This window comes from Schistocerca serialis, chromosome 8 (genome assembly GCF_023864345.2).
Source record: "Schistocerca serialis cubense isolate TAMUIC-IGC-003099 chromosome 8, iqSchSeri2.2, whole genome shotgun sequence".
Lineage (NCBI taxonomy): Eukaryota > Metazoa > Arthropoda > Insecta > Orthoptera > Acrididae > Schistocerca > Schistocerca serialis.
The window spans coordinates 600,935,451-600,957,228 of NC_064645.1; the positions used below are offsets into that span (position 1 = coordinate 600,935,451).

General features: G+C 45.0%; 1 long non-coding RNA gene across 1 annotated transcript in view; it reads right to left on the reverse strand.

The window, feature by feature from the left end:
- The window catches only part of LOC126416486 (uncharacterized), a 188,988-nt gene extending 167,584 nt beyond the window's left edge, over positions 1–21,404 (reverse strand). The window contains exon 1 of the long non-coding RNA XR_007575467.1: positions 21,351–21,404. This is a non-coding gene — a long non-coding RNA (uncharacterized LOC126416486). The remainder of the gene's footprint in view (positions 1–21,350) is intronic.
- Positions 21,405–21,778: the final 374 nt, after the last annotated feature.

Here is a 21,778-nt window from a genome sequence, read left to right on the forward strand (position 1 = left end):
AGCGCCTGCGATGGTGTACTCAACGACGAACCTGGGTGCACGAATGGCAAAACGTCATTTTCTCGGATGAATCAAGGTTCTGTTTATAGCATCATGATGGTCGCATCCGTGTTTGGCGAGATCGCGGTGAACGCACATTGGAAGCGTGTATTCGTCATCGCCATACTGGCTTATCACCCGGCGTGATGGTATGGGGTGCCATTGGTTACACGTTTCGGTCACCTTTTGTTCCCACTGACGGCACTTTGAACAGTGGACGTTACATTTCAGATGTGTTACGACCCGTGGCTCTACCATTCATTCGATCCTTGTGAAACCCTACATTTCAGCAGGATAATGCACGACCGCATGTTGCAGGTCGTGTACGGGCCTTTCTGGATACAGAAAATATTCGACTGCTGCCCTGGTCGGCACATTCTCCAGATTTCTAACCAACTGAAAACGTCTGTCAATGGTGGCCGATCAAGTGGCTCGTCACAATACGCAAGTCACTACTCTTGATGAACTGTGGTATCGTGTTGAAGCTGCATGGGCAGCTGTACCTGTACACGCCCTCCAAGCTCTGTTTGACTCAATGCCAAGGCGTATTAAGGCCGTTATTACGGCCAGAGGTGGTTGTTCTGGGTTCTGATTTCTCAGGATCTATGCACCCAAATTGCATGAAAATGTAATGACATGTCAGTTCTAGTATAATATATTTGTGCAATGAATACCTGTTTATGATCTACATTTGTTCTTATTGTAGCAATTTTGATGGCCAGTAGTGTATTTCCGGAATTGAATAGGGTACCGTGATTCTTTCACAGATGTGAATTGTGCGAAAGTCCTCACTAAACGACATATAGACTCTTGTTACTGTACACGTCTATTAATTATGTAGATGTCGGTATTAACTACGTTTGTTCAAGTGGTAATGTAGTAATTTGTACTGCTTTATGGTAGATTTAAAGGGAAGGAATGCTATCGTGTTTCACTCGTCCACACATGATGAGTACTTCGGTGAATTGCCTGCGTATTGTTGAGGTACCCCGGTGCTCATCAAGATCCGCAGATTTGTCTCCGATAGAGCGTGTGTGGGACCACCTCGGACGTCACTTTCTTCCCAGCGCCAGTATCCACGATGTAAAGAACCATTTACAACGGTTGTGGGCCACCTTGCCTCAGGAGGAGACAAAACGGTCTTACGATACTCTTCCCAGCCGAATCAGTGCTTGCGTCCAGGACAGGACTGGTGCAACGTCCTACTGATCACAGGGCTCATACTGCGAACTTCGCTGTAAATCTGACTCGGTTCTGTAATCACTGAAATAACGTCACAAATCCTCTCAAACCGCGAAGTTTCATTTCAGTTCCTCCACTCCGTCTGTGGTTTCATTTTTTTTTCAGACCATGTAAATTTGCCCTTTATGTGAGCTGCAAGACATTGCACTGCATTGCGGGATCTTAGCTGAGTATGAAAGCAGAGAAATATCATTGCTAGTCGCGTCAAGATTAATCTTGAAATTGTACGTTGAAAGTTGTATGCTGAAACTCTGGGTAACTGAATTTTTCGCAAACAGCCTGAAAACTGCCTTCTAAATTACGATTACAGATTCTGATCTAGAACTGGCGTACTTTTGAACAAGCACTTTTTTATGCAAATTACTTTTAGAATTGTGATTTTAATTAACCTGAAATACATCTGACTGTCTGTAAATTAGACTGCATAAAAAGAATGGTTCACAAGAATACTCAGAGTGTCTAACTATTACGTAATTTAAATGTGACCTATTACAAAAATGCATCTGTTGTATTTATATGAAATTACACCAGTTTAAAACTATTCTCTCAAAATTTTCATTTGGGTCTTATAACGAATTCTTACGTTTCAACGTATACCTTGCATCCTCTCTGGCTCCACTGCAAGAATGATGACCTTCAATAGATCATTGCGAGGCAGTTTGCCTTATTATTCGAATTTATTTTACACTGTAGTTTTAGTAAATAAGTTCTCGATTCTCTTCTGAACATTATTTATTACTGTTAGCCCAAAACTGCAAGCGTGACAGTGCAACTTTTACCAAACACATTTTTCTTCGAACAGTGGGGATATGCTCTGCGAAATATTTATAAATGACAAAAGGAAGTACTTTGAAATTATATTCAATCCTTTTAACGACAGAAAAGTAAACGCAGACAAATATGAACAATCAGCGTTGTCTTTCTCCGCATTGTCATACACCATAATGTCTCCTCCTACAAAATATTTCTATTAAGAAATTTGTCTTCTTGGACTCCTAATACAATACTATTTAACTAATCTAGATTGGAGAGGGCTAACTAGAATACTGAACACATGATTGATAATTCTTCCTGATTAGCAATACGTAGATGTTATTAGGTACAATAAAATCTTTGCCACGCGGGATTAGCCGAGCGGTATAAGGCGGTGCAGTCATGTACTGTGCGGCTGGACCCTGCGGAGGTTCGAGTCGTCCCTCGTGCATGGGTGTGTGTGTTTGTCCTTAGAATAATTTAGGTTAAGTAGTGTGTAAGCTTAGGGACTGATGACCTTAGCAGTTAAGTCCCATAAGATTTCACACACATCTGAACAATAAAATCCTTGCACAGCAGTAATTATTGAATTTACGCTTGCCGCTAACGAACTCAAAATAAATTACCTGTTTCTGAAGTGCTGTCTCTTCATCCAATCATCGTAAAAATCATCCTTCATCCTCAGGTTACACATCATAAAACGTATCAAACAGAAATTTCTGTGTAGCAGATCCGGTATCCAAGCTGCTCACTCTACCATGATACAGTACCCCTCTGCACAAGTCAACAACTGTTACTACCCAGGGCTGCGATCTGATTCCACTTTTACCTACTTGTTTGCCCGCACTCTACTCAATAATGCAACTCCTGGAAATCAGAGACTGTGTATTGTTAATGTGTTCAACATGCCAATATGTTAAAAGTGGCAACGTTCCGAATAAACTGATAATTTTTATCGTATTTGCGTTCAAAGTGAGGCGTATCGGCGTACACCGATCCTGCCTTGGAGGCGGTTAAGTGGCACATGTGTCTCAGAGGTGGATAGTGACAGATGGTGACGCGAGACTGGACGCGCACGTAGTTTATGTATCAGCCGATAAAGGACAATATTGGATAGGGAACTGATTTAGTTTCGATTGTACCCACTAGAGTGCACTAAAGTGATAGAATGTTTTTCATAAACTGTTCTAGTATTTTCATAAAGTGTTATTATGTCTTTTTGTGCATGTAAAATGTTATAAATGTGTTTTAGCAGTATGAATGATGCGTGAGTGTGGTTTAAGGTTAATTTGAAGATAATTGTTTAACGAGTTTTATAGTGGGATTTAGTGCGGGAACATTTCGAAGAAGTATGGATGTGGACAAAAGGGGATTTTTGTAGAATAGATTTGTAAAGTAACTTTATGGTAAACATAAAGTTAATTCAGGTATAAATAACAATAGTAACTAACTTTATGCATAAACAAAACTTCAGCATATTAGATAATTACGTCTGTAAAAAGTGCAGTCGTTAGGTTTATTATTTTGCGATTGGTTATTGATGGAAAGCGTGGACTGACGCGGGAAGGTGTTGTTTTGCTATTGGCTGTTGAGTAAACTGACCAATGGTAAAGCAATATTCTTCGGGCGCCTTTTCCTGCTGGTAGAGAAGACTTAGAGTATTCTAGAGAGCAGTCGGAGCCTAACCATGAAACAGTTCGGACGTGTGTGCTAGTAGTTCCGATGAAATTGATAAGTTGCCGGATCTAGCAGTGTCTCATACATCAAAAGTGTGGTAAAGTGACGGCATAGTTATTCCGATGGGTGTGTAGAAATTTCGGAATTTTTAAGTGAATGTTGTGACGAGAAAAGACATAAATTCCGAGTGACGTATTGAGCAGGTCGGTGGCTAAAAACTGTGACTGCATTAGTTACCGACAGACTTAATATTTGGCGAGCATTCTCAACCAAAAACAATATGTATTTTTGTAGCTATTACGTTTTCGGGAAATGCAGCACCATAAACGTGCTAAGGATTGTGAGTGACTGTGTTAAGACTAGCACGGTCTTGGCAGTGATACTTGTTCACCTAAGTTTCAGAATATATTAATTAAGGACAAATTTTCCAACCTTTCATTTCGTGTGAAAGCTTTCTCCCGAAACGTAGATTAGTGATATTAATTGCAGCCTGATTCACGTCGAAGTACAGTAGGTTTCGCTCGGCTTCCCTACTGATGATATGCTGAGACAATGTTCGCAGGTAGGTGCAGGTTCGTCGTAAAGGGACGGAAGGAACCGCGCCGCCGCAAAAGATGCACCAAGTTGTAACATTCCAAACAAATAGTGATATACTACCGTTTCACTTAATGTAGAAACCTTTCAGGCTCGACTTTTAACATTTTCCTGGTTTGCTGTCACCTTTTCATAGCTGTCTGTCATATGCTGTACCTCGCGTAATGTAATTCACAAAGTGCAACGGTTGTCTTCTACTCGCTATCAAACGACCCTCTGTTAAATTCTTTTAGCTCGTCTCAGTGAACCTCCGGTACTCCGCATACGACGGCTCAGCTGGCCAGAGGCGCTGCAGCGTCCCCCAGCTGCTCGCGTGTCCTGCAAGTTTAAAAATAACAAGCAGTAACAAGGGCAGTGCAACAGGAATGCGGGTCATCGCCCTGCAGAGTCCGCGCCCGCCCACGTGCACGCAGCACGAGTTAGCTGACAGCTGGTGGTAGGTGCCAAGTTGCTGACATCTCGCCGAGGACGACCGCTGATGCGAGTCCGGCGCTTGCGAAACCGACCGTAAAATACGAGGCATGCTTGAAATCCTGTCCCAGTATTGCTTTGTTGTGCCGCTAGACTTGTCCGTGCGACAACAACAGCAGAAGCTAAAATAAACGACGCAGCGACAGAGTGCTTGGCACTGTCACACAACACCCGTCAAGCAACGTCCGGTTGTAGCACCAAATATGTCAAGGTCCGCCGGCGGCTTCTGTATTTCACCAATTTCCCAGTGCCTCTCTGTTCTGGTGCATTCCAACAGATTACTTCCGAACTGACTTGATATTAATGATGCGCTTAGTTGGATGCACCGTACCGTGTGGAAATTCGTATGTTTCTACGTGATACACGGTGACATACTGAAAATGGACAGTTTTGAACTGCGTAGCATTGAGACCGCGGTGGTGGGAGAAGGTTGTGGTTGCGGTTGTTCTCCATTCAAGACGCCATTTTAGTTACAATGGAACAACGGGACTCGGAACATCGTCCGTTCCTCAATGACAGTTTCGGTTGAAGTTGTGAATTCGTTACAGCTATGCAGCGAATGTTTCGCGTACAAATCAGTCTCGATCGACACGGTCAACTGGGAACGTACTGGTTAAGAAGGGTTCCGTACAGTCCTGAGACACAGTAAAACGACGCCAGAAAATGTTACAAGAATAAGGAAAGCGATTGTCAGAAGCCCACAACGGTCAGCAGCACAGGATGCTAGTGAGCCAGCAGTCAATAGTGAATCTGTTATACTAATGTTGCACACATTACAATTCCATGCGTACAAACTTCTTATTGCACAACGACTGAAGGCAACTGATTTTCCCTGTACTCGCAGGCTTTCCTTGCAGAATGGGATTTCGAATGGTTCATTTACTCGTATGGCTAGGGCGTCCCGTCGGCCAGACCGTTCGCCGGGTACCGGTCTTTCAATTTGACGCCACTTCGGCAACCTGCAGTCGATGAGGGTGATGGGATGATGATGGGGACAGCACAACACCCAGTTCCAGGGCGGAGAAAATTCCCCGACCCAGCGTGGAACCGAACCCGGGCCCAGAGGATTGACAATCCGTCACGCTGACCATTCAGCTACCGGGGCCGACATTTCGAATGTTGACGTGATTTTATTGATGAGCGATGAAGCTAATTTTCGTTTAAATAGGGCTGTCAACCAGAAAAATTTGCGTTACTTAGCTCCTGAGCATCCATACCTTATTGACCAGTGTCCTTTACACTCTGAAAAAGTCACACTCTGGTGTGGTCTTGGCCCTTTCAGCATTACTGGACCATATTTTTTCGCAGAAAATAGGGACACAGCGACTGTTAATTCGGCTCTATACGTTTAATGGCTCGAAACGTTCTTGAAACCAGGACTCAGAAGACGAAGAATTCCTTTAAAAGATATTTGGTTCCATCAGGATGGCGCAACATCATACAGCGTGGACGCTTCAATCGGCAGTTCTTCAACGCATGTTTCCGGATCACGGTCCGGGGCGTCTCCATACACTGGAGACTATTCTACTCCGTTCATTGAGATCCCAGGCCGAAGACGTCTCTGGAGTTATCCCAGACGGCGGTGGGATGCCAGTCTGAATCTCACGTCTGACTCTCACCCGCCACATTGGCCGACTACCAGGAGTGATAGTCTCGGGTGCCATTTCTTTTCATAGCAGGACCCCTTTGGTTGTCATTTGCGGCGTCCTTACGGAACATTTTGCTGTCTTTCATGGCAAGCCATCCTGGGTTTACATTCCAGCAAGTTAATGCTCGCTCACACACGACGAGAGTTTCTGCTGCTTGTCTTGCTGCTTGTCAAACCCTACCTGCCATATATTTCCCCAACTGAGAACATTTGAGGCATAATGGACAGGGTTCAGCAACCAACTCGAGATTTTAACCATCTAACGCCCCAGTTGGACAGAATATCGAATAATATTCCTTAGGAGAACAATCAACAACTCTATCAATGAATCCCAAGTCGAATAACTGATTACATAATGGCCAGAAGTTGACCAACGCTTTATATATATATATAAATGCGAAGGAGGTAATGCAGACTATGGGTTGATATATGCAGCAACATTTGGATGTGGATACCATCCGGTCCTGGGGCGGAGGAGCGAGAAGAATAGAGTGCATGTTGGAGTTCCCGCATGGAGAAAACAGTATAATAGCTTTCGCGATTTTGAGAGAAGAAAGCAAGAGGTTGCACTTCCGCTGCACGTTTCTTCGGGAGAAACGCTGGCGGGTAATTTGAAGAGCTCGAAATCTCAGCAAAGTGTTTACCCAAGGAGTTAGAAATTGCGACGGGGTCCACTAACGTATCACGCGCGACAGTGAGCCCAGAGACCGGGGAGAAACTAGGCGCGCCAGATAACCGTCGAATTCGACTCCAAACTTCCGAGGAGGAGTGAAGTTGTTAAATGAGCTAGTAAAGAATTTCCAGCTCGCCTTCTTGCTATCGCGGATGACGCGACGGCATCATGCACGGAACTGCTTATAGCGGATACAGTTGGCCAAAGTAGGATGGTGGCGGAAAACGTGAAGAGCACGTCGCCGCTCACGTATTGCATCACGGCATGCCTCGTTCCACCAAGGAACTGGGGGGCGCCGGGGCAATTCGGAGGTGCGTGGTATTGAACGTTCCGCAGCAGTAAGAATAACGTCGGTAATATATGTGACCTCATCGTCGACGCTAGGAAAGTGACGCTCATCGAATGTCGCTAGAGACGAAAAAAGTGTCCAATCGGCTTGGGCAAACTTCCAGCGTCGCGGGCGCGTATATGGCAGTTGAGGCTGCAGTCTAAGGACACATGGAAAGTGGTCACCCGAGTGTGTATCATCAAGGGCAAACCATTCGAAGCGCCGAGCTAGAGGAACAGTACCGACCGAAAGGTCCAAATGAGAGAAATTTGTCGTGGAGGCAGACAAAAATGTAGGGACCCCAGTGTTGAGGCAAATTACATCTGCTTGGTGGAAGACGTCTAGCAATAGTGAGCCACGTGGACAAGGATGTGGAGATCCCCAAAGCGGGTGGTGGGCATTGAAGTCCCCAACCAGCAAATAGGGGGCTGGAAGCTGACCAAGAAGATGAAGGAGATCAGCTCGTGCCATTGGTGTGGACGATGGAATGTATACGGTACAAAGAGAAAAGGTATATCCAGAAAGGGAAAGATGGACAGCGACAGCTTGGAAGGAGGTGGTTTAGGGGACTGAGTGATAATGGAGAGTATCATGGAGAAGAATCATGAGTCCACCATGGGCTGGAGTGCCTTCAACAGAGGGGAGATCAAATCGGACGGACTGAAAATGAGGGAGAACAAAGCGGTCATGGGGACGCAGCTTTGTTTCCTGAAGACAGAAGATGACTGGCGAGTAGGATCGTAAGAGGATCGACAATTCATCCCGATTGGCTCGAATGCCGCGGATATTCCAGTGGATAATGGACATAGGGTAAACAGAAAATGGAGGAATGTGACCAAGGTTGCCGTCAACTCAACGACTGCTCAGAGCTTGCGACCGACAGCATGGAATGGCATTCAGCCGAAGGCAGAAGATCCTGATCCATAGGTTGTTCAGGAGCAGCTCCTGCCACCAGCGATCAGCCGGTTGATCGGCCGCCAGCAGTGCGCCTCGGCGACACAGAAGACGGCCGAGGGCGATTTCCGCCATGTGGTGCTGTAGATGGAACACGCCTTGGCGGAGAAGGAGAGGAACTGGGCTTCTTATTAGCCTTCTTGGAAATATGATGTTTAGATGGCGGAGGAACCGATGGTTGTGGAGTTGGGGTACGTAAAATATCTTCACGAGTATGCTCTTTTTTTGAAGTCTTGGTGTCTGACTTTTGGGTTCGAGATTTAGCAGAACCCGATGAAGGCTGAGCCGTAGAGTGGGCAGGCGAAAGTGGTGACGTTGAACGGGCGATCTTTGCACTGGCTGATCTGATGAACGTGGTACTAAAGGTGAGGTCGCAAGTCTGCGTGGCCGCCTCCTTGTATGGCTGAGGAGAAGCACAGTGCTGTATTTTCCTGTCTGAGGCACGGTGGGCTAGCGACTGGCGAATAATTTTCGAGCAGCAAAGGTCGACACCTTTTCCTTCACTCTGATTTCCTGGATGAGCTTTTCGTCTTTAAAAATGGGGCAATCTCGAGAGGAAGCAGCGTGGTCGCCCATACAGTTGATGCAGCGAGGGGATGGAGGTGGACAAGCACCCTCATGGGCATCCTTGCCACATGTAACACATTTGGCCGGATTGGTACAGGACTGGCTGGTGTGATTGAACCGCTGACACCGATAGCAACGCGTAGGGTTTGGGACGTAAGGGCGAACGGAAATTATCTCATAGCCTGCTTTGATTTTCGATGGGAGTTGAACTTTGTCAAATGTCAAGAAGACAGTGCGGGTTGGAATATTGTTCGCGTCAACCCTTTTCATAACTCTAAGAACAGCCGTTACGCCCTGGTCAGACAGGTAGTGCTGAATTTCTTCGTCAGACAATCCATCGAGGGAGCGTGTATAAACGACTCCACACGAGGAATTTAAAGTGCGGTGCGCTTCAACCCGGACAGGGAAGGTGTGGAGCAGTGAAGTACGCAGCAATTTTTGTGCCTGGAGGGCACTGACTGTTTCTAACAACAAGGTGCCATTCCGTAATCTGGAACAAGACTTTACAGGACCTGCAATTGCGTCGACACCTTTCTGAATAATGAAAGGGTAGACTGTGGAGCCGTGACCTTCGTCAGACCAAGAAACAACAAGGAACTGTGGCAGCGATGGGAGAACTGTCTGTGGCTGAGACTCAGTGAACTTACGCTTGTGAGCGGACATAGTGGAAGGTGAGGAAACCATGGGGGCATGATTACCGGCGTCCGATGGCGCGCTCCTCCCTTGTGGGGGCCCTCTCTGAGGGCACTCCCGCCTTAGGTGATTGTTCACACCTCAGGTCACACCTCCTGACAAACGGATGGAGGGACCAATCGTCACTTTCGGAAGGTATCAGCTCGAGTAATCACCCCTCCCTGGGCCTGGCCGTTACCAGGGGGTACGTACGTGTCCCACCTGTCTACCCGGGGCGGGGAATTACGCGTTACCCCGTCACCAGCTACGCATGGAAATGCGTGGGTCGGCCTTCAGACACGCACAGGGAGGAAAAAAGGGAAGGGGAAAGGAAAGAAGAGGGGGCTCAAACGCCGCAGCGGAGAAAAGGGCAAAGAGAAGAGGTAAGGAAAAGAGAAGGACAGAAGAAGGATGAAGACTTGCAAGCAGAGAAAGCAAAGAATTTGCAACTGTTTCGAGCGTCCGTCTCCGGACGTAGGCACAAACCATACTCCCAGAGGGGGAGAAAGGGAAGGAAAGAGCCAGAGGTGAGAGGGGGGGCGAAGATGGGGGATGGGGAAGGATGCGGAAAGGGAAGGTATGCAGCCCGGAAAGGAAGGAAGGCCACATTAGCTCGGGGTACCGTGCTTGCTACGCACGTATCCACAAAAGAGTTGTGGACCCCCTGGGGGGTATGTGAAGGGTGAAGTATAATGATTTTTTTTTTTTCATTTAGCATCTGGAAGTTGCGAAGAAGTCGGTTCTAAGATACCTACTTTGTTAAATTTTGAGGATGGATTTATCTGAAAATTTAACTTGATTAAAAGCAATGAAATGAATTTTGATTATTTGGTCTCAAAAGAACCCGTTTCATGTTTAAACTACAAAAGAATACAAATCACAAATATCCCGCAACTGATTTCATAAATAGTGATGGAACAACTTACACTAACGCTCGGTTATGTTAACAAAAAGCACGTAAGCTCCCTTATGGCTTTAAGAATACTGTAATATAGCAATGTATAGAATGGAAACACAGTCTTCGTAGTTGGAAAGCTGTAAAATTTAAAGTTCTCACAGATATTGTGTCTAGCACCAATGAGAAGTAAGCAGTCTTGTTTCCATTCGACGGCGCTCGGAAACTAATGGCGGACGCCAGAGATCGTGTAACATGCTGTATGCCACAGCAAAACACGTGAATATGCCTAACGGGAACACTGGACATGAGCATAAGAATACACCTGTCCAGAAGATACGCAGAAACACATGCGATAACAACTAAAACAAAATTAAAAAGGAACATAGATAGCGATAGAAAAATAATAATGAGGAAATCAATGTCAACACAAGAATTTGAATCTATTAGGAAAAGCTTGTGACAAAAGAAAAACTATTTGAAGTGTTTTTTTTTTTTAGTTTTTAGAAAGAGAAAGTTTTGCATTGTAGCTTATCTGTGCATAGGTGGTGAGGCGAGAATTCGATGGCAGCTCTTTGGTGGCGGCGATACAACCAAAACAGCTCCAGCAGTCGTAAAACGTATCCGCTACCTCGCCTGGCGGTGATGTAAGTAAAGTGGCTCCATTAGTCGTAAATTTTATACGTCTTCTAGCCTGGTGCGTCGTCCACTCGGTTGTAGAACTATCCTTCCATCATATTCTTGAGTGTGTTTAGATATGAATCCACAAATGTACACCAATAACGTCTCTGAAACACGCGCTGCTGTTGTAAACGGCCAATACATTGATCCGAAACAGTATAAAATTCACTTCAACTCGTCAATCGCGAAGCTACAGTCCGTCTGTTTTTTAGCATGAGCATCACTTTCGTGTTTACACAATCTGGCGAGCTGGTTTCGCATATATTAAACAATTTTTAGTGTTTCCACGATGGCGGTTAATGTTTTAACTCGGACGGCAGTTCATTAAATGGCAAATAAAATAAGAATCTTGAAATAAAAACTTTAATGTGGCTGACGTTCAGCAATGGTACTTAAGTTTTAATGCAGGATAAAAACACCCAACAGGTTGAACAAATTTTATTGCATTGACCTAATTACGAGACCAACTAAGGGTACCTTCTTCAGACTAAATTACAGTACATAAATTCGCATTGCGTAGAGAAATAATAAAAATATATGAGTTAAATTGCACAAGTCAAAAAAGTAAAATTTATCTTGTAAGATCAAAATTAGAGTCACGAGTATAGCGAGTAATTAGGACAGACGTGAGACTGAAACGTTTGTCAACTGATTTCGGCCGACCGCGGTGGCCGTGCGGTTCTAGGCGCTCCAGTCTGGAGCCGCGCTGCTGCTGCGGTCACAGGTTCGAATCCTGTCTCGGGCATGGGTGTGTGTGTTGTCCTTAGGTTGGTTAGGTTTAAGTAGTTCTAAGTTCTAGGGGACTGATGACCACAGCAGCTGAGTCCCATAGTGCTCAGAGCCATTTGAACCATTTGAACTGATTTCACCGCTACGTGGAAACAGTGCAGCGCGCGCCACCTGTGTTTAATAATTTACTTCTTACGTCTTTTTATTTCGTCACAGCCTAAGGTACTTGGTTTGAAAAAACGTTGTAGTGTTGAACATTGTTGATGTTCAGCAGCCGTATTTAAGTTTCAATGAAGAATGAAACGAGCCAAACGGCTGCATAAATTTTATTGCATTACCCTGGTTTCGATACCAACATTATAATAAGTTACAGTTACGCAGAATCGCATTACATTAGTCTGATATCATTCCTAGCCACTCGCTATACTCGTTTTTCTAATATTGGCTTTACAAAATAACTTTTACTTATTTGACGAGCTCTTCAACTCATATGTTGTTATTATCTCTCCATGTGATGTGAATCTTTGTAACAGTAACTTATTCTGATGAAGATATGGCTGCTACCGAAATCAGGTAAATTAAATAATATTTGTGTAGCCGTTTGCTATTTTTTTTATCTACATTAAAATCTTAAAGTACATTAGCTTCTGCAACTCGGTTACATGCAAACAATTTGGTTCTAATGACGACAACCACTGTGCACTCGCATGTGGATTGGCAACGTTCCACGAAGCTTGCAGTTTTCCAGCTGTCAATTTTTTTTCATAACATTCCCGTCAATATGTAGTCTATATCGTGTCATAAACGTAGAGGCTCGGCACTATATTTTCATGTGTCTTTATACGATGCGCTGCTGACACGTTACGTACCGCATACGAATGGGCACTTGCCACAGCGCACCCACTGACTCTTACTGTTCGACTGCAGCTATCGATATCACTTTGACATCACATTTCGTATAATAGTTACGCATCTTACTTCTGATTTTAATAGTGCATTCCACAAAAGAATTACAAACAAGATGAAAATAAGTTGAAATTTTGGCGAACTCAATTAATAAGAGATCCGTGTAGGAACTTAAATGAAGTAAAATATAGTTACATTTCATACCGTGGAACAAAACAAAAAAATTTCAAGCAATCAATGATTTACGTGTATACTGAAAAGAAGGAAATAAAAGAAAAAAATATTAATTGCGGTTTTCAATTTCTTCACAAAAACCTTATGAATATTTTTGCCACTCCATCGGGCTGTAGATGGAAACGGGTTGTTAGAAGGTTTTGAATACCCCGTGAAGAGAAAAGTTTCTGTAAACGTGATGGAAACTTATTGTGATCCATTGTAACTAATGCTTTGCGGGGACCAATTGCGATGACGCTAGATAGGACCTTGCCCATCCACTCAGCTGTCTAATTTGCATGCGAAACGACACTCTGAAAATTAATGCATAATTAACTGCGCTGCACTGAGAATTTGGCTTGCAAGGTCCACATGGAAGCGATCCTTAGCTTTGGTAGTTTTCAACTATTTGGAGAATATCTTCAGAGCTTCTTGTTGTGCTGAATACTGTTGGAATTTCGTTACACGACGATCTATGACCCTATCTATTGTAGGCCAACAAACATGGCGTCTTCTTGGCTCTTATTGATATTCGCTTCTGTCCATTATGCGAATGACAATGTACTCTCTTCTGAAGTGTGAGAGAAATCGTGTGGGATATTATTTCTTCAAAGAAGGAGAGCCACCCTGTGTAACTGACAAGCCGTTGTGTTGTAACCAATGAGTCTATCAATATTTCACAATGAAGACCCCACTCATATTTGTCCCAGCCAAAGGCTACAAACGAATCGGTAATTTGGTCGTTATTGTCACCTTCACAGTTTCACAAGCCGCGATCGACGAGGCTACGAACGAACTAGCCCGAGCCGAGCATTATATTGGACAAAGTACGTCATGCGCAGAGACAACAATTACCCTACTGGCCATTAAAATTGCTACACTAAGAAGAAATGCATATGATAAATGGGTATTCATTGGACAAATATATTATACTAGAACTGAAATGTGATTACAATTCCACGCAATTTGGGTGGATAGATCCTGAGAAATCAGTACCCAGAACAACCACCTCTGGCCGTAAAACGGCCTTGATACGCCTGGGCATTAAGTCAGAGTTTGGGTGGCGTGTACAGGTACAGCTGCTCATGCAGCTTCAACACGATACCACAGTTCATCAAGAGTAGTGACCGGCGTATTTTGACGAGCCAGTTAATCGGCCACCATTGACCAGACGTTTTCAATTGGTGGTAGATCAGGAGAATGTGCTGCCCAGGGCAGCAGTCTAACATTTTCTGTATCCAGAAAGGCCCGTACACGACCAGCAACATGCGGTCGTGCATTATCCTGCTGAATTGTAGGGTTTCGCAGGGATCGAATGGAGGGTAGAGCCACGGGTTGTAACACATCTGAAATGTAACGTCCATTGTTCAAAGTGGCGTCAGTGCGAACAAGAGCTGACCGAGACGTATAACCAATGGCACCACATACCGTCACGCCGGATGATACGCCGGTGTGGCGATGACGAATACACGCTTCCAATGTGCATTCACCGCGATCTCGACAAACATGGATGCGATCATCATGATGCTGTAAACAGAACCTGTATTCATCCGAAAAAATGACGTTTTGCCATTAGTGCACCCAGGTGCTGCAATGCAGCGTCAATGGTAACCGCAGCCATGATCTCCGAGCTGATAGTCCATGCTGCTGCAAACGTCGTCGAACTCTTCGTGCAGATGGTGGTTGTCTTGCAAACGTCCCCATCTGTTGACTCAGGGATCGAGACGTGGCTGCACGATCCGTTACAGCCATGCGGATAAGACGCATGTCATCTCGACTGCAAGTGATACGAGGCCGTTGGGATCCAACACGGCGTTCCGTATTATCCCACTGAACCCACCGGTTCCATATTCTGCTAACAGTCATTGGATCTCGACCAATGCGAGCAGCAATGTCGCGATACGATAAACCGCAATCGCGATAGGCTACAATCCGACCTTTATCAAAGTCGGAAACGTGATGGTACGCATTTCTCCTCCTTACACGAGGCATCGCAACAACGTTTCACCAGGCAACGGCGGTCAACAGCTGTTTGAATATGAGAAATCGGTATGAAACTTTCCTCATGTGAACACGTTGTAGGTGTCGCCACCGGCGCCAACCTTGTGTGAAAGCTCTGAAAAGCTAATCATTTGCATATCACAGCATCTTCTTCCTGTCGGTTAAATTTCTCATATGTAGCACGTCATCTTCGTGGTGTATCAGTTTTAATGGCCAGTAGTGTAGCTTCGCAACAACGGGCCGTACTTCTGATTTTCCCGGAGCTACTGCTATAATTAAAATAACTGTCTCAAATGGCTCTGAGCCCTATGGGACTTAACATCTTACGTCATCAGTCCTCTAGAACTTAGAACTACATAAACCTAACTAACCTAAGGACAGCACACAACACCCAGCCATCACGAGGGAGAGAAAATCCCTGACCCCGCCGGGAATCGAACCCAGGAACCCGGGCGTGGGAAGCGAGAACGCTACCGCACGACCACGAATAACTGTCTCGTTTATGCGAGTTTTCATACGGAAAGTATGGTCCATTGAAGTAGCTCAACTTCATATGGGCCGCCCTATATGACATACGTAGGAACAGCTCAGACTTTGCAAATAAGATCGTTCTAAAATATAGCACTGAATTCAAAGTGGCTGTTTCTAATCAAAATTTACTTTCACAGTTGCTTGATAACTTTTATTTCCCATAATTTGAAATATCGACAACGCACTACGTGAATGTAAAAGTAGCACTGTTCCGTTACACAATGCTCTTGATACTGCATGTTCGTTTGATTAGACTGCTCTCTGTGACAAATGAAAATAGCAATAGAAAACTGCTGGAGCGCGTATTCGCCAGTGACAACTGCCTTATGCTCTGCTACACGTGGTTCATGGCTGCAGGCTGAGCATTGCCCGTGCCCAGAGGGCTGTCTGGCAGAGGCCGTGCCGGCGGCAGGCTCTTCCTCCACACACCTCCTCACTCTTTTTTGCTCGGCCCGCGGCGGCCGTGGCCCGCCGTATCTAAAGTTTCTATTTCTGTCGCAGTGTCAGCCACGGCAGACGCTTATTTGGCGTCTTAATCGCCTCTCTTATTGTACCCGTTACGCAACGGGAGCCACATTGGTCGCATCGCACCGTGTGGCTTCTTCATAGGCTACGGCAGTCAGATGTCTCCCACGGTAATACCAATGAACAAAATACTGCTATCTCTCAGTATTCTACAGTTTCGTTACTTCCGATTAAACAAATTGTTGTAGCGCTGAGTATCGCTCAGGGATCACGGATCTTCTGTATCTAAGAGCACACTCTTCAAAACTGGACGGCGGTGGGCGAAATTTATTTTTTGAAGGTAATTTTGTAGTTGGTGGCAGTTAATAATACAAATAATACGCAAAAAGCTAACTCAGATATCCTAATATGTAATTAAATGTACTTGTTTAATTGTGTAAAACAGGTAATTACTTAATAAGATATACACAATGTGATCAAAAGTATCCGGACACCCCCAAAACATACTTTTTTTCATTTAGGTGCATTGTGCTGCCACCTACTGCCAGGTGCTCCATATCAGCGACCTTAGTATTCATTAGACATCGTAAGAGAGCAGAATGGGGCGCTCCACGGAACTCACGGACTAGAATGTGGTCAGGTGATTGTGTGTCACTTGTGCCATACGTCTGTACGCGAGATTTCCACACTCCTAAACATCTCTAGGTCCACTTTTCCCGATGTAATAGTGAAGTGGAAACGCGAAGGGACTCGTATAGCACGTCACTGACAGAGACCGCCGACAGTTGAAGAGGATTGTAATGAGTAAGAGGCAGATATCTATCCACACCATCACGCATGAATTCCAAACTGCTTTAGGATCCACTGAAAGTACTATCACAGTTGGGCGAGAGGTGAAAAAACTTGGATTTCAAGGTTGAACGCTGCTTGTAAGCCCCGAATCACACCGGCAAATGCTAAATGGCGCCCCGCTTGGTGTAAGGAGTGTAGACATTGGACGATTGAACAGTGGAAAAACGTTTGTGGCGATCCAATGGCAGGGTGTGGGCGAATGCCCGGTCAACGTTGTTATCTGCCAGCGCGTGTAGTGCCAACAGTGGTGGTGTTATGGTGTGGTGGTGTTTTTCATGGAGGGGGCTTGCACCCCTTGTTGTTTTGCGTAGCACTATCGCAACACAGGCCTACATTGATGTTTTAAGCACCTTCTTGCTTCCCACTGTTGAAGAGCAATTCGAGGATGGCGATTGCATCTTTCAACACTATCGCGCACCTGTTCATAATGCACAGCCTGTGGCGTTGTGGCTACACGACAATAACATCCCTGTAACGCACTGGCTTGCTCAGAGTCCTCACCTGAGTCCTATGGAACACCTTTGGGGTGTCTTGGAACGCCGACATCGTGCCAGGCCTCACCGATCGACATCCATACCTCTCCTAAGTGCAGCGCCTCGTGAAGAATGGGCTGCCATTCCCCAAGAAACCTTCCAGCACCTGACTGAACGTCTGCCTGCGAGAGTGGAAGCTGTCATCGAGGCTAAGGGTGGGCCAACACGATATTGAATTCCAGCATTATCGATGGAGGGCGCCACGGACTTGTAAATAATTTTCAGCCAGGTGTCCGGATACTTTTGATCACATAATACATAACAGTTAACGAACCAAAGGTTTATAGGTTGCAGAAATGTAGCAGAAAATGTAAGACCGTGCGCAGGTAACGTTCTAATAAGCGGTTGCACAGCTGCATCTACATGATCACTCTGCAATTCACGATTAATTGCCCAGAAAAGGGTTCATCGAACCACCTTCAAGCTATATCCCTACCACTGCACTGGCGAACAGATTGCTGGAAAACCGAACTCTTAAGTCTTTCCGAGCGAGCTCTGATTTCTCTTATTTTATTACGTTGTGTGAACATCAAGAGCTCAGATGGAAAACCAGTTCTAAGCAAAGAAGGTAAAGCAGATAGGTGGAAGGAGTATATAGAGGCTCTATACAAGGGCGATGTACTTGACGGCGATATTAGGGAAATGGAAGAGGACATAGATGAAGATGAAAAGGGAGATATGATACCACGTGAAGAATTTGACACAGCACTAAAGACCTAAGTCGAAACAAGGCCACCGGAGTAGACAACATTCCATTAGGACTACCGACATCCTTCGGAGAGACAGCCCTGACAAAACTCCACCATGTGGTGAGCAAGATGTATGAGACAGGTAAAATACCATCAGACTTCAACAAGATTATAATAACTCCAATCCCAATGAAATCAAGTGTTGGCAGGTGTGAAAATTACCGAACTATCAGTTTAATAATTCACGATTGAAAATACTAACACGAATTGTATACAGACGAATGGAAAACTGTTAGAAGCCTACCTCTGGGAGGATCAGTTTGGATTCCATAGAAATGTTGGAACACATGAGGCAATACTGACCCTACGGATTATATTAGAAGATAGATTAAGGAAAGGTAAACCTACGTTTCTAGCTTTTGTAGACGTAGAGAAGGCTTTTGAGAATGTGAACGGGAGTACTCTCTTTGAAATCCTGAAGGTGGCAGGGGCAAAATACAGGGAGCGAAAGGCTATTTACAGTTTGTACAGAAACCAGATGGCAGTTATAAGAGTCGAGAGCACGAGAGGGAAGCAGTGTTTTGGAAGTTGTTGTTGTTGTGGTCTTCAGTCCTGAGACTGGTTTGATGCAGCTCTCCATGCTACTCTATCTTGTGCAAGCTTCTTCATCTCCCAGTACTTACTGCAACCTACATCCTTCTGAATCTGTTTAGTGTATTCATCTCTTGGTCTCCCTCTACGATTTTTACCCTACATGCTGCCCTCCGGTACTAAATTGGTGATCCCTCGATGCCTCAGAACATGTCCTACCAACCGGTCCCTCCTTCTCGCCAAGTTGTGGCACAAACTCCTCTTCTCCCCAATTCTAATCAATACCTCCTCATTAGTTATGTGATCTACCCATCTAATCATCAGCATTCTTCTGTAGCGCCACATTTCGAAAGCTTCTATTCTCTTCTTGTCCAAACTATTTATCGTCCATGTTTCACTTCCATACATTGCTACACTGCATACAAATATTTTCAGAAACGCTTTCCTTGCCATTGCCAGTCGACATTTTATATCCTCTCTACTTCGACCATCATAAGTTATTTTGCTCCCCAAATAGCAAAACTCCTTTACTACTTTAAGTTTCTGATTTCCTAATCTAATTCCCTCAGAAGCACCCGACTTAATTCGACTACATTCCATTATCCTCGTTTTGCTTTTGTTGATGTTCATCTTATATCCTCCTTGAAAGACACTGTCCATTCCGTTCAACTGCTCTTCCAAGTCCTTTGCTGTCTCTGACAGAATTACAATGTCATCGGCGAACCTCAAAGTTTTTATTTCTTCTCCACGGAATTTAATACCTACTCCGAATTTTTCTTTTGTTTCCTTTACTGCTTGCTCAATATACTGATTGAATAACATCGGGGATAGGCTTCAACCCTGTCTCACTCCCTTCCCAGCCGCTGCTTCCCTTTCATGCCCTTCGACTCTTATAACTGCCATATGGTTTCTGTACAAATTGTAAATAGCCTTTCGCTCCCTGTATTTTACCCCTGCCACCTTCAGAATTTGAAAGAGAGTATTCCAGTCAACATTGTCAAAAGCTTTCTCCAAGTCTACAAATGCTAGAAACGTAGGTTTGCCTTTTCTTAATCTTTCTTTTAAGATAAGTCGTAGGGTCAGTATTGCCTCACGTGTTCCAATATTTCTACGGAATCCAAACTGATCTTCCCCAAGGTTGGCTTCTACTAGTTTTTCCATTCGTCTGTAAAGAATTCGCGTTAGTATTTTGCAGCTGTGGCTTATTAAACTGATTGTTCGGCAATTTTCACATCTGTCAACACCTGCTTTCTTTGGGATTGGAATTATTATATTCTTCTTGAAGTCTGAGGGTATTTCGCCTGTCTCATACATCTTGCTCACCAGATGGCAAAGTTTTGTCGGGACTGGCTCTCCCAAGGCCGTCAGTAGTTCTAATGGAATGTTGTATACTCCCGGGGCCTTGTTTCGACTCAGGTCTTTCAGTGCTCTGTCAAACTCCTCACGCAGTATCGTATCTCCCATTTCATCTTCATCTACATCCTCTTTCATTTCCAGAATATTGTCCTCAAGTACGTCGCCCTTGTATAGACCCTCTATATACTCCTTCCTCCTTTCTGCTTTCCCTTCTTTGCTTAGAACTGGGTTCCCATCTGAGGTCTTGATATTCATACAAGTGATTCTCTTTTCTCCAAAGGTCTCTTTAATTTTCCTGTAAGCAGTATCTATCTTACCCCTAGTGATATGCACCTCTACATCCTTACATTTGTCCTTTAGCCATCTCTGCTTAGCCATTTTGCACTTCCTGTCGGTCTCATTTTTGAGACGTTTGTGTTCCTTTTTGCCTGCTTCATTTACTGCATTTTTATATTTTCTCCTTTCATCAATTAAATTCAACATTTCTTCTGTTACCCAAGGACGACCCTCCTTTATGATTCTTGAACCAATTGTTAGCTATGATTAAGTTATGCTCTGTGCAAAATTCTACCAGACGGGTTCCTCTTTCATTTCTTTCCCCCAATACATATTCACCTACTATGTTTCCTTCTCTCCCTTTTCCTACTCTCGAATTCCAGTCACCCATGACCATTAAATTTTCGTCTCCCTTCACTACCTGAATAATTTCTTTTATCTCATCATACATTTCATCAATTTCTTCATCATCTGCAGAGCTAGTTGGCATATAAACTTGTACTACTGTAGTAGGTGTCGGCTTCGTGTCTATCTTGACCACAATAACGCGTTCACTGTTGTGGTTGGCAGGAGAGCCAACACCGTTTGACTAGAGGAAGCCGAAAGGCACGCGTTTTAGCTCACGCAGGTTGGCGTGAGGTCTGGAACAGGACAAGGAAATTAGAATTTAGAAAAAACGGACGTAGCTGGTGGAATACTTAACTTTAATCCATTAATGGTGAATCGTCACTCTTGACGGTACATTATTCCCAGTATCAATAGTAACTGGTAATGGCGCCTTGCTAGGTCGTAGCAAATGAGGTAACTGAAGGCTATGCTAACTATCGTCTCGGCAAATGAGAGCGTATTTTGTCAGTGAACCATCGCTAGCAAAGTCGGTTGTACAACTGGGGCGAGTGCTAGGAAGTCTCTCTAGACCTGCCGTGTGGCGGCGCTTGATCTGCAATCACTGATAGTGGCGACACGCGGGTCCGACGTATACTAACGGACCGCGGCCTATTTAAAGGCTACCACCTAGCAAGTGTGGTGTCTGGCGGTGACACCACATTCCTCCCCCGCAAATCGGCGTACGGTTGTGTTATAAGGCTTCCGCCCGTTGTGGGGAGGACCCTATGGTGACGGATGCGACGAGGTGGGGAGCCTAACAACAGGCGAGGCTGTGCCACCCGCACCCTGCCATTCGGACCTCGGGGAGCTAGGAAACACCTGAAAACCTGCTCCAGGGTGCACGCCAACATGCGGTGTATGCGCCCGGAGACAGACAGGAGGGGCCGAAGGGTCGACCTCCAATGCGTCGGGGCACCCGACGGGCGGAGACGACATCTGGTCCGGATCGGGCAAGAGTTCCATGTCGGAGGACACTGGTCCCGGGAAGCGATCGGCGCGTGACCCAGGGAGGCACCCGGCTGCTGCAGCGAAGCGTCCACTGCGGGCGTCGCCGG